Raw genomic sequence first — 13,111 nt, forward strand, 5'->3', positions numbered from 1 at the left:
TCACTTTTTACAGACAAAAAGATTATTTACAGAGAGGAGGTGAATTGGGTGTCTACTCTGGCAGGACAAACAATTTGCCTAAAATCATTACAAGAAATATTACATTGCCACTTGCTTCTGAATGAGTGAAAATCAAAAGGAAAATCTTAACCACAGTAATGAAGTAATGGAAAACAGAATATTAGTCTCCCCATTTTCATTAACAGAAAAATTGGTACATGCTAGTTCCATGGGGGTGGGGGACGGAAAAAGAAGAAAAAGAATGAAAAGGAAAAGAAGTAGAAAAAGTAAAGGACTTTCTCAATAAAAATCAGAACATTAGTGGAAAATTTTTTAAATATGACATATATGATATCATCAAGATCTGCTTAGATCGTATCCAAGCCTACAAAAGTCTAATGCATTTACAGTTTCTTGAGAAATAAAAGTCTGGGCAGATGCTTACAGAGAAAGCTGCCTCATTCCACCCTGAGCTGCTATCCTGGGAAATTCTAGTTCCCAACTGGTAGAAGATACCACTGTCCACCTGGAAATGCAAGTAGAGGAAAACTGGAACATGTGCTGGAGCCCCTTGCTCCCTTTTCACTCATACAATGACTAAATGTTTTGTTGCACCTATACATGCAGATCCAAATTAGACTTTTTTTTTTTAAACTACCTATTCAAGTTGTAGGTCTTTAGAGGTAAAGGAAAATATGATTTCAATACAAATCAAATTATTTCCTAAAACATTTATGTATTTTTAAAATGTACTGACTAACTTAGAATTGTGTGGATTGTTTGATTCCTATACATACTAAACACCTTATTTCTCTTTCCTCTCTTATTTTTCCGTGGCTTAAATTCTATCTGACCTAAGACCTCTTAAGAAAGAAATTTCAGATTACCCCCAGGTCTGGATCTAGACTGACACCGTAGCTCTTAATGCTACCAGTGTAACATTCACATCCCAGGTTAAGTTTGACTGCAGTTTTGTGGTTTTGTTAAACTGTACATGTACACAGCCTGGACTGCAATTGGTTTAGTGAATAACATTTTCAAAATTCTGCTTGATCATCATGCAAAAGCCCAGATAACTGTATGCTACAGTTATTTAAACTGAGTATTAAAGGATAATAAACGGACACAGATGCCCTGATTCTTGGCAGACTTCTTAAAGTGTTAGGAAAGGATATATTTTTCTGCCTTTATGTTTTGCAGTTTTCAATCTAACAGGCATCTTCAGTGCTTACCAGGCAAGAAAAACCCAACATTCAAATTTAAAAAATTCAAAAGAAAAAAAAAATATCAAGGGAAACAAGGTATGCTTCTATTCTATGCTTTCATTTCTCTGGGGAATGCTCTAACTACCCAGCTATGCATTGCTGCAGTGTGTTGTCTCAGTCCTTCCTATCAAAACTATTCCCTTCAGTCTAATTAAATGTTCCATTTAGTCAAGAAGAAACATGACTTTATGGTTTGATAACTACTGTGTTCACCTGGGAATTAATTTTTGAGTAACAAAATATTTTACATCAGATATTGACTGCATGAGTCTTCCATATAGTAAGGGAAAACATCCTAATTACAGAGATACCACATTTCCAATGAACTTCAATTTTCACAAGTATCACAGAATACCCTTATCAAGGAGAAATCATGGTGACCTTCACACTTCTAGTCTTTTTGTTAGCAAATTCATAGGAAACAAACAAAATACACCTCTAATTTACCTAAACTGCATAATCTCTGGCATCCTGCATGACTGGATGAAAAAGGCATCCATACATTTTCTATCCCCTTCCCTGTGACTACCAACAGCGGATGAAATCCAGTGGATCCAGGAGAAACAATGAAAATGCCTGTTATTACTGGGAATTTTCATTGGCTACACATGAGCTACAGACAATTTGGTTAATTGTAGTTCATATCAAATTTAAACAAGTATAAGCAGCCTATTTTCCTAAATGGGGGCTCTGGATCCCATGAGGCCAAAATCCTTTTGTGTATGTGTCTCTACTGGGGTAGGTACTACTCTAACTGCACTTTAATGCCCTCGACTGTCATCCTAACAACTAGAAGAAGCATAACCAAACATTCTTAATGATCCCATCCTTTCTAATGTTTTTATAGCACCAACCGTATTGTATTATGAGTAAGGCTTCAGAGAAATAGTAGCATAACAAGACAGTGGTTGAATTTTAAAAAAACAACCAGCATTTTCCTGTTTTACCGCCTTTTGAAGGAAGAACGGAGTAGGATAGAAGTGGAAATGGACTATAGTAGAATCAGTAATTTCTTTAGCTCCCACAAATCGCATGACTAAGCATTAATTGTGTTAATGCAAATATTTAGCCCTAAGTAAGAAATAATAGTCTGTGGTCTTTTTATTATGAAAAGAAATCTTTGTGCTGAAAAGGCAAAATACTTAATTTCACCTTCAAGAAAAAAGAAATCGCTACCCCTAACAAACAGTAACTAATTTAGAAAATAACTCCAGTTTTGTTGTTTAAGTTCCCTAATCAGCTGACATGCCTTGTTGGCTTTTTGCCATGTTATTTTACCCCTATAGGAATACTTGACAACACTGCACTTTTCCCCCGTTCCATTTAATTTGAGGTTTAGACTCTAAATGTAAGCACAAGGAAACAGCATATAGATTGTTTGCAGTAAGCAACAGGAGTCTTTCATACTCTCAAATTTTGAACAAGATGCAAGGGATTGTTTGTTATTCTGTGGTTAGATAAGGAGTTCAGAGTTCAGCTCTCTTGCGCAGCTTCTGCCTCATTTGCAGACTCTCCTGTAAAGCGTTTAAAATATAGCACATTGGTACTGCATCGTATTTCACTGGATGAAACATAAAGCCTCACTTGGATGAGAAGTTAGAATAGCCATGATGTAAGTGAAGAACAGTTGGAAAAGGGTTAGTTCAGGTCAGAGAGCTGTTATACCAGCTAGTACATAGTGTATGAGTCAACTACTGCCACAGAGACAAACTGAAGATAAGCAATGGCCACACATAAGAACGGGGAAAGAAGAAAAGTTAAAAAAAAGAGGTGGACAGAAAACTCCTGAAGTGTTCTGCCAGAAGAGAATGATTCCCTAGCACCTTGGCAAAGACTCTACTAAATTAATTTTTCAGTGAAGCAGAGTGGATGAATCTTTTTGTAATCCTGTGAAAAATGAAAGAACAGCCAAAAAAAAAAAAAAGAAAAAAAACCTAGGGGAAAAAATAGTTATAAAAATATGTTTGGCTCAAGTATACTCAGAACTTTGTGTTTCTGTAAGCAAGAAGTTATTCAATCATTCTAAGTCAGACATTTTTTAAGTTTCTGTACCATAAGCACTCTTACTCTAAGACTCCAAAGATACGTCTGACATTTAAAATTTGCAGTTGTAGAGCACCTATGGTCACAAACTAGAAGTTGACAATCTAAAAATTACATGTCAACATGCATGTTGAAGCAAATGAAAAATGAGCAGAGGATAATATATGCCCAGGAAATCCTCAAATGTAGATTCCCAGAATCTGGCTTTTCATTTGAAGTAACCAAAACAGACCTAAACGTAATGAATAATTTTAGCAGAAAGAAAAAGTGTTCTACTATCACCTGAAAAACATTCATTTATTTTTCTAATAGTGACTCACCACTTCTCAGACATATGCATACATGCAAATATGCATATGCAACATCCACATACTTTTCAGAATTACCTACCAAATTCAAAATAATCCATTTTTCTAAACTATTAGTTAATCGGTATAAATAAACAAAAGCGAATCTTCATAGTGACAAAGGTGTTCAACAAGAAATAAATGAAAAAAATGCTTTGATTACATCCTGTTTACATTCTGTGGCAAGATCTTTTTAAAATAAAATTCTAGAGATTCTTTTCATAAAGTTCTATAATCTAGATAGGAATAGCATTCCTGAATTTAGAGAATTTCTGATCCAGGTTTCCCTTTTAAGATATACAACAGATACTTGAGTATTAATATTGAAATTTAAAGCATTCTTAAAAAGACGTGGAGAATATATATGAATTTGTTGATAGAATTTATATTCTGAAGATCAAACTAAGATTCCTATGCAACTGAAAATGCTTCAACTGAAAAAAAATAAGTCTTTTAAACAGGAACATGGAAAATCATTTTCCGCTACTTTTATTCCTCTTGAAAAAGAAATGAAGAGTAGAAAACATAAAATCCCCACTATTGATGAAACTAAGAAATGCAGATATTCAGCATATCTCTACAGCTATGCACAGTAACTGGCTCATCAGGAAGAAATAACTTGAGATGTGGTCTTTATTTGCATTTTTACAAAGAAATTTTACACACACATAATAGAGAAAAAAAATTGCTCATATTTTACAAAGGTAGAATTGTTATACCTATAGAAGTAGTATATGGATGTATTGTAGAAAAGATAATTTATATTCATTCTGATTCAGGGAATATAGAGGGTGAAAATGCTTTAGCAAAGTAATTGCATGAGAAACGAGTCAAAATAAAAGTTCAAAGATCTTAAAGCAGCATAAATGAAAAAGATGAGTTGCAGTAAATTCATATGGCAATCTTAAATGATTGACAAAAAAAAAGGTATTATTTTAAGACAATTTTACTATTTTTGAAAAACAATTCCATTCAAAAACAAATGGTAACTTGAATGCAAAAGACCTATTTAAAAAGCACAGATTCTTTCGTACATCATCTGACCTTGGCAGAAACCCTCAAGGGATTCCCTACCTACTTACCTCCAGTTTGAAAGAACTACAGCAAACTTACTCACAAGGACCATTTTCTGAATGATGCGAATTGGCCAGGGGTGAAGCTGGTCTAGAGGAGTACTCTTCCAGCATGGTGAAATCTCTGACTGAAAAAAAATACAGCCCTATTCATGACTCTAGAACAGTTCTCCTGTTCCTGCTATCCCAAGTTTATAAACAAGTCCTTTTCTCTTCACCTAAATGAGCTGGCCAAAATGAGAATAGTTAAGAGGGAAATTATTGGAATATTGCAAGCTTCCATAAATCAATTGTGTTGATTTATGGAAAGAGTGGCCCAAGAGAAAATTGTGCCTGTGCAATAGATCTCATGCTGTGTGTTTCATGCATGCTTTCCAAGACCATGGTTGATCTCACCTAAAAAGAATGCACAGGACAGTTTCATACTCAACACACAGCCCTGCAGTAGAAATGTCCTCTCTGCATACCCAATGCAAGTCACTTTTGAATAGTGCTTAATTTGGCATACACAAACGTACACATTGTCCTTTAATACTGCTTTGTGGGTAAATATTCTTACAGAAAAGGCTACAGAAGATTCATGTCCCAGAAAAGTGATTAGGGGTCTCCTAAGTGCTGAAAACAGCCCTTTTTCATCTGTCCCTCAAAGTGACATTGACTGATTCTCCATACCAAGTATACAAATTCTGAACTAGATATTTGCAGGATTGGAAAGAAAGAGAGGCAGGAACAGATAAAAAGCAGAATCCACATGCCAAACATGTATTTAAAGCTTCTAAAGTGCTTGAAATTGGAAACAATGATTTTTAAACTTTTAAGACTTAGGACTGTATCTGAAAATATGAACAAAGGAATAGAATAAAGGACACAACAGAACTTCCTTTTATTCTTATTCTTCAAGGAGGTTTTGGTTTCTTGCACTCTTTTGTTAAAAAAGAAAAGCTAAATCTGGAGCACCCGTGCCCACAACCCAGAGCAGACAACAGCTTCTTCTGTATTCAGTCCTTGTACAGAAAAAGCAGGGATTTTTCCATTTTGCGCATAATTCACAGCTTGCTGCAGTGATGCCACCAAGCCAGCAGCATGTATACCTCAATACAAATTAGCAGTGGGCTATTATTCTGCCATTTGTCATAAAAGCTCTCCCTGGGAACACAGAGCACATATTTCATTTCACCACATCATAAGCTGACTTGACAGAAGACTCAAGTTAGTGCACCTCCTGCAGTTACTAACAAAAAACTTGCAAATAGTTTCTCAGATATCACTGGCATTTTGCGAGGGCACAGAATTTTGCTAATGTGCCATCTCATTGAGAGACTACTGCCTGACAAACAATAGAAACTCAAAGAGAAATTCTTGCTCCCACAGTGAACAATTCCTATTGCAAATGCCTCGAGACCTTCAGCATTCAGACATTAGCGGAAAATATATAATTAGTCAAAGTAAGTAGATCATATTGTTACTGACCATCAGCTATTGATTTTCTATTTAGCTTTAATGGCAAATTTAGCACTTGCCAAAGTTGCCAAATTAACAGCATCGTCTAGAAAAATAAATTCACTTCAGGAGTGCAAAACAATTCAGAGCAATCCAAGTTTTCCCATGTTTGTCAATACTTGTTCCTTGGAAAGAATCTGAAGAAAAAGGATCTGTATTACTACTCATTTCATATTGGTCTCTGCAGAGACAACATGGAACACTGCTAATTTATGGCAGAATTTCAAATCCCTGGCAGGATTTCAAAGTCATACTCTTATTTCATTTTCCTGATAAAATTCCATTATCTGGCTATTAGCCTCCAAAAAGAATTCATGTCTTATTATAAGGACTTCTCAAAACCTACTTGATCCAATTCCCTCTGCCCAAATTACTTGAATATGGAAGTGCAAAGGCAGGGTTTCTTTGTTAGCATAAAGCTTTAGTTTTTGTGTGACACTGTTTTTGTAGCTGTATGAAATCACAACAACAATAACAGCTTAATCCTTTGGAACAAGGACATATTTCTGTTGCCAGTCTAGCTCATAAAATGGAGCAACAATGGCAGCAACAACAACTGGAGCAAAAAAAAAAAAACCAATAGAACAGCAAAAAAGAAAACCTCTTTTTTTTTAATCATACCTAGTCCTTGTGACAGAGTTTTCAGTGCACTTCAGTGCACTGTTTTCATTCAGCACCACTACTTTGCAGTTATTTCTCATTTAATATTTAATACTAAAATATCAATGTATTAGACATTTTATCTTCACAATTTTAAAGTCAACCCTTCCCTCAAATTTCAGGCTAAGAGATATGATCAGTCAGGAATTGTACTGGCAAAAACATGAATTTTTTTTTCCTAAAATATTAATTGATTAAACCAAAGTCAACCTTTGTTTTCTATGAAAAGTAAACTCAGGAATTTGATTTCTCCTCTTCTCTAATATACTAAGGTTATAACCATTGCATATAATATGTAAATAAATAAATAAATACAATAAAATAGATTAAGGAGGATGTCAATGAGCTGAAAAAAAAAAATAGATGAGAATTGCTAACGTACTTCTTACGAAGTTGTGCAGTGTTATAGGGGAAGTCTTGGGAAAAAATAAGAAAGTATCTTCTGCATCTCAGTGCAAAAGAAACCATTTTCTCTTATTAACAATAAGATGATCAGTAAATTTTCTAAATCTTGCATTTCCTCTAGACAAGGTGGACAGAGAACATTTAACAATGGGAAAATATGTAACAGTCACAGTCAGAAATTATTATCAAACAAAAAAATGCCATAATACTAAAGAGAACTTGGAATATGCAATGAATATAGAATCTATCATCAGGTAATGAAAGCAGAAAAAATGCAATGTTGTTCTTGATGAATATTTTATCCAAAAAACTCTTACCTCCCAGATACTAGACCCAAATCATCGAAAAATTAAATGCTGGCAACAATTAGCATTAAAGTATTATGCAAGAGAAAAACTACGAAATCAACAGGATTATGATTTTAGTACAGTCTTAGAAGACATAAAGAATCATAGGCAATAAAGTAGTTCATTATTTACCACTGCACAAAGTATTCTGACATGACAAAACACAAAGTTTCACATTTTCTGTTTTCTGCTCTCCTATGTTGAGTATAATTTCAAAGGAAAATGGTCTCAGAACAAATGACAATACTTTTTCCATTCTATACTGTGGGCTAGTAGACATAAAAGAAAATCTACTTGAAAGAGTGGCACATTAGATGATTTACTGAAGATACTGTGCTATGTCACGCATTTTTAATAGAGCACAACTAATCACCTATTAGTATTTTTACTGGGGAAGAAGATCTGAGTGTTGTTGTAACTTCACCCTGACAGAGTGAGTCCATGTAGCCACAAAGTGTTTGCAAGCAGTGTAATTTAAGAGTTCATGACCATGAGACGATCAACACAATTGTTTTGTAGCATTTAAGGAATCTATCTATTCAAGTGTATTTTTAGTAAGGTTATGATAGACAAGATGAATACAAAAGAAAGAGGAATTAATTAATCTCACTTCACCAGTGGGTAAGTGAGGCACAGATCAGTAAGACGAATTCACACTCTAAGCAAAAGCAAGAAAGTGAAGTCAGAGCTCTCAAAACCCCCAAGTCTTATTCATTATAGGGTGGTGAGGTACTAGAACAGGCTGCCTGAGAAGTTGTAGATGCCCCATCCCTGCAGGTGTTCAAGGCCATGCTGTGGGCAACCTTATCTAGTGCCTGATTTAGTGGTTGGCAGCCCTGCCTGTGGCTGAGTGATGGGAACTGGGTGACATCTGAGGTCCCTTATAGTCCAAGCAATTCCATAATTCTATGATTTTCTGTAAGCCCAACTTCACAGCTATTGTCTCAGACTGCTACCCCAATTCAACTCAGCTTTCTGGTTTCACAAGAAAGCAAAATATCCTTATGCATTTCATTTTCTGAAGTACTGCTAAATGTCACTGGATAGGTGCACTATATGTATATATAAATATTTATATAAATATATAAATGCTGATTTTAAACAACTGTATTCTCTTTTTTAAATGAATTATTAATGCAAACATGGTAATTTATGAAGTTACTGTCAGTTAAAAACTACATCAGGTTTTACATTTGAGTTTCCATTGTGCTGAAATAAGAATTTAATAATACAGCTGTCAGAGTAGCTAAAGTTAGTTTTAAAAGCTGTCGCTCAAAAAAATGGAGTCCTAAATCTTATGAAGGATAGGACAAATGGTGAAAAACAAATTCTATGGAAACTATTCTCTAGATCTTTGGCCTCAGTTATTTACAGCATATTCCTCTAAATCGATCCTAGTAAATAAAATTGAAGTATAAACGATGGAAAAAATACATTGAACCAAAGGAAATTCTGTAGCTGTTGTCACATTCTGAAAGAAACTTTTCCAAATCAAATCAAGGATCCTACCTACGTTCAGCACATCCAGCCTGGTATTCAAAGCCCTTTAACCAGTATGCTGTAAAGGTGCAGTTCCCTTGAAGGGAATCTCTTCTGTACCTATTTAGAAAAGTTTCTGATCCAAGAGAAGAATTTGGAGTGCTGTCTGGCACATACTTAATTTTCCTCACATAAAGACTATAAAAGGTGTAGCGTAAACATTGCTGCTTCACTAAATAACTGTGTTCAGATAAATTCATCAAGAGACATAGTGAGAGCAGTTATGTAAAAATTCAAACAGAAAGAGCAAACAAATTAAATAGGAAAAATGTTTTGCTGAAATGAATCTTATTTGTTACCCATAACTAATGAAGATTAGTCAGATTTTTTCAGCAGTTTTAAAAACATAATTTAAAACACTCTGCCAGAATATTTTATAGGCAAAATAAGAATCTGTAGCATAGTTTCAGTTAAGCTCCATGTCAGTAAGTGATTAACGTGCCTTTGCCCACAGCCTGGTGTTTCCCGTGAAGCTGCTGTAGAGTCACCTCTTACTGTGCTGAGGTTCTACCCTATTCTACAAGAGCATTGTGATTTCTGCTCAGACACAGCTGTATTGTGAGTGAAGAAAGTGTTATAATTGCTGTTGCTTTATGTAGATTATGCTCATGGAGTCTCTAGCCTGTATAGGTTAATGGCTTTAGAGTACAATCTTTGAAGGCTACGCCACAGTCTACATGGCCAGATGAGAATCACAGAACTATAGAATACATGATTTGGAAGGGCCTCATGAGGACCATCAAGTCCAGCTCCTGGCCCCACACAGTATCACCCCAAAATCAAACCACCTGAATGAGAAAATTGTCTGTACACTTCTTGAACTCCAGCAGGCTCATTGCCATGACCACTGCTCTGGCAGCCTGTTCCAGTGCCTGACTGATCTGTGTGAAGAATCTTTTCCTGATATCCAACCTGACCCTCCCCTGACACAGCTCCTTGATGTTCCCTCAAGCCCTATCACTGTCACCAGTGTGCAGAGCTCAACGCTGCCCCTCTGCTCTCTCTTAGAGCCGCAGCCATAAGAAGCCATCTCCTCTGCTCTGGGCTAAACAAGGCACCTCAGCCAGTTCTCATATGTCTTCCCTCCAGAACCCTCACTACCTCTGTGTAGCTCTCCTTTGAACACTATGTAATAGTTTTATGTTCTTTCTGTACTGTAGCACCCAAACCACACCCAGTGCTGAAGCTGAGTCCATGGAGTACAGAGGAGGACAACCCCTGCTATTGCCCATATGGCACTGCCATGCTTGATGCACCCTAAGGTACATTTGGCCCTTTTTGCTGCTAGGGCACACTGCTGCCACACATTCAACTTGCTGTCAACTAGGATCCCCAAATCCCTTTCAGCAGAACAGTTCTCCATCCTCTCATTCCCCAGTCTGTAGTATAGACAAGGTCACTCCTTCCTAGATACAGAATCTAGCACTTACTCTTTTTAAATTTTGTGTATCTGGTCATTGCTCAGCTCTCTAATTTACCTGAATCTCTCTGCAAGCCATCTGCACCCTTGATGGAATCAAAATCCCAAGTCAGCAAACTTGTTCAAAACACTTTTTAGTGCATCCAACTTATGAAAACATTCATAAGAACCTAAAATAAAGTCCTAAGGAACTTGACTAGTGGCTGTCCACCAGCCTTACATAACCCCATTTACTACACTGTAATACCATCTACTTCTGGGTCTGATGCATCAGCCAATTGCTAACCCATCATATATATACACTATAAATATACTATTTATTTTATTTTTTTGTCTAGCCATACGCTGGATATTTTGTCCAGAATTATACTACAAGAAACAGTAATGAAAGATTTATTGAAATTAAAAAAAAAAAAACAACAAAAAAAACACATCATCTGGCTTCTCTTGGTCAACTAGATGCGTGACCTTGTCATAAAAGGAAATTAAGTTAGTTAAACAGGACCTATCCCTCATGAACCTGTATTGACTGCGACTAAAGTCTGTATTGTCCTTCAGACTTTTTTTCAGTAACTCCCAGCATAATTTTCTAATTTTACTAGGCAAGAAATGAGACTGACAGGCCTGTAATTACCAGGGTCCTCCTTCTTACTCTTCTTGAAAATTAGAACTCTTGCTGCTTGAATGTCATCTGAGCTGCTTAAATGCCACATTCTTCTCCCAGATGCATCGGTATGAAAGGAGTTACAGTATATGAAGCTTCTGCAGTTCTGAAACAAAGTTTCTGTGCAGCTTTGTGTGGTATCACCTTAGATGGAGCTCATGTAATTCCTGTGGTGTTCAACTGTATACACCTATCAAATGTATCTTTTCCCTTTCACAGCTGTGTATGACATAGCATACTTGACTGGAACTTACTTGCTCAATATTCAATAGAATTTCAATTAGTAAAGATGCTTGGACAAAAGAAACAAACAAACAAAAAAAACCCCCACAACCCTATATAGTTGAATTTACATTCTGTTAACACAATCTCCCCTCTTACTAATAGCTAGATTTACAGACAGACTTTCTCAGGTTGATTAATTACCTTAATGATCATTCATTCCTTCCCTTTTCTCTATTTCTTTCTTTTCCTATTGCACTGTTTCTTAGAAATGGCTTTCTTACAGTAGTGATATTTGGGCTATTCTCCAAAGCACTTTTTCTTAGTAAGACCATGGAGAAATTCTTTCTTCATGCAGTGGAAACAAATTACACACTAAGAAAATCAGTCTTGTAAAATATCAAGTGTTTTTGCATCTTTATCCTTCAATGCACAGACAGTAAAATAGCATGAATCAAGGAACAGGGGAAAAAAAAAAAAAAAAAAACACAAACATACCTAAGCACAAGAGTCCCTCTGTTTTCCAAATCACAAGATGTTTTATGTGAAGTTTATGACATTATTATCTACCTCTGGTTGTTTAGTACTCCCTTAGTAGTTGCCACTTTATTCAGAAATGATCAGTTGTTGATGACAATACTGAAGTCACTGATCCTTCAGGCACCCATCACCTATACAGCCTACCTGAAATGTATCTCCCCCACCCATCAAAATTCCTGTCTACAATGATCCACCAACCCACTCCACTGGCACCCCTACTTCACAGCCCCACCAACTCTCTTTCCCCACCTTGCCTCAAGCTTTCTTCACAAGGTTCTTCAGTGTTTTCCTAAGCATCAAAGTCAGCTGGCAAGCTGTGGAAGGGCAAAAAATAGGAGCCTCTGTTGCTCAGTGTGAATAGAAGAGAGAAAAGAGCACCTCCAGCTTCCAAACGTGGTCTCACTCAGGTAGACATTAGGCCAGCACTTTGCCAGGAGAACAGCAGTTAGGGTAGAGATGTATCAGAAGATCTGTCCTACAGATAAAGATTTCTCTTATGAGATTCTGCTCTGGCAAAAATTCCATCCCTGAGGCTAGAACTGAGGGTTTGATAGCACAAAAGGAAAAAAAGTCTCATAAAAAACCTCACAGTAGCTATAGGTAAAGTTCATTTGATGTAAATATTTCATCTCCATGTGAAAATAAAAGGCTTTGTAAAATCTCAGTATCACTGTTGTCTCTTGGATGGCAGCATGGAAAGGAATAAAAAGTGATAGTGCAACCTCTGAAGGGCTGCTTGCCTCAATTTGGTTATGCAGAGGCAAGGAAGTCATTGGATGCTCAATCTCTCTACCCACAGCAGATGCATGTTTATTTTATGCCCAGGGCTGAAAGGAAGTGAGTGAACATTCTGTGGCTTCAAACAGTTGCTGGGTCTTGGTCAACAATATCTAGTGCTGCACTAGAGGCCAGTCATTTCTGGTCAGATTTCTACGTGAGAAGCTACTGAACTAGAAAAATATCCCTTTTCCCTTTGCCTGTGTGTGCTATCCATCTATCACTGTTTTGTTTAATCACAGTTACTCAGTTTTCATTTTTCTGATATTTGGCCTGAGATACATATTTTCTCTTCATAGAGAAAAACAA

Source organism: Lagopus muta, chromosome 7 (assembly GCF_023343835.1).
Source record: "Lagopus muta isolate bLagMut1 chromosome 7, bLagMut1 primary, whole genome shotgun sequence".
Classification (NCBI taxonomy): domain Eukaryota; kingdom Metazoa; phylum Chordata; class Aves; order Galliformes; family Phasianidae; genus Lagopus; species Lagopus muta.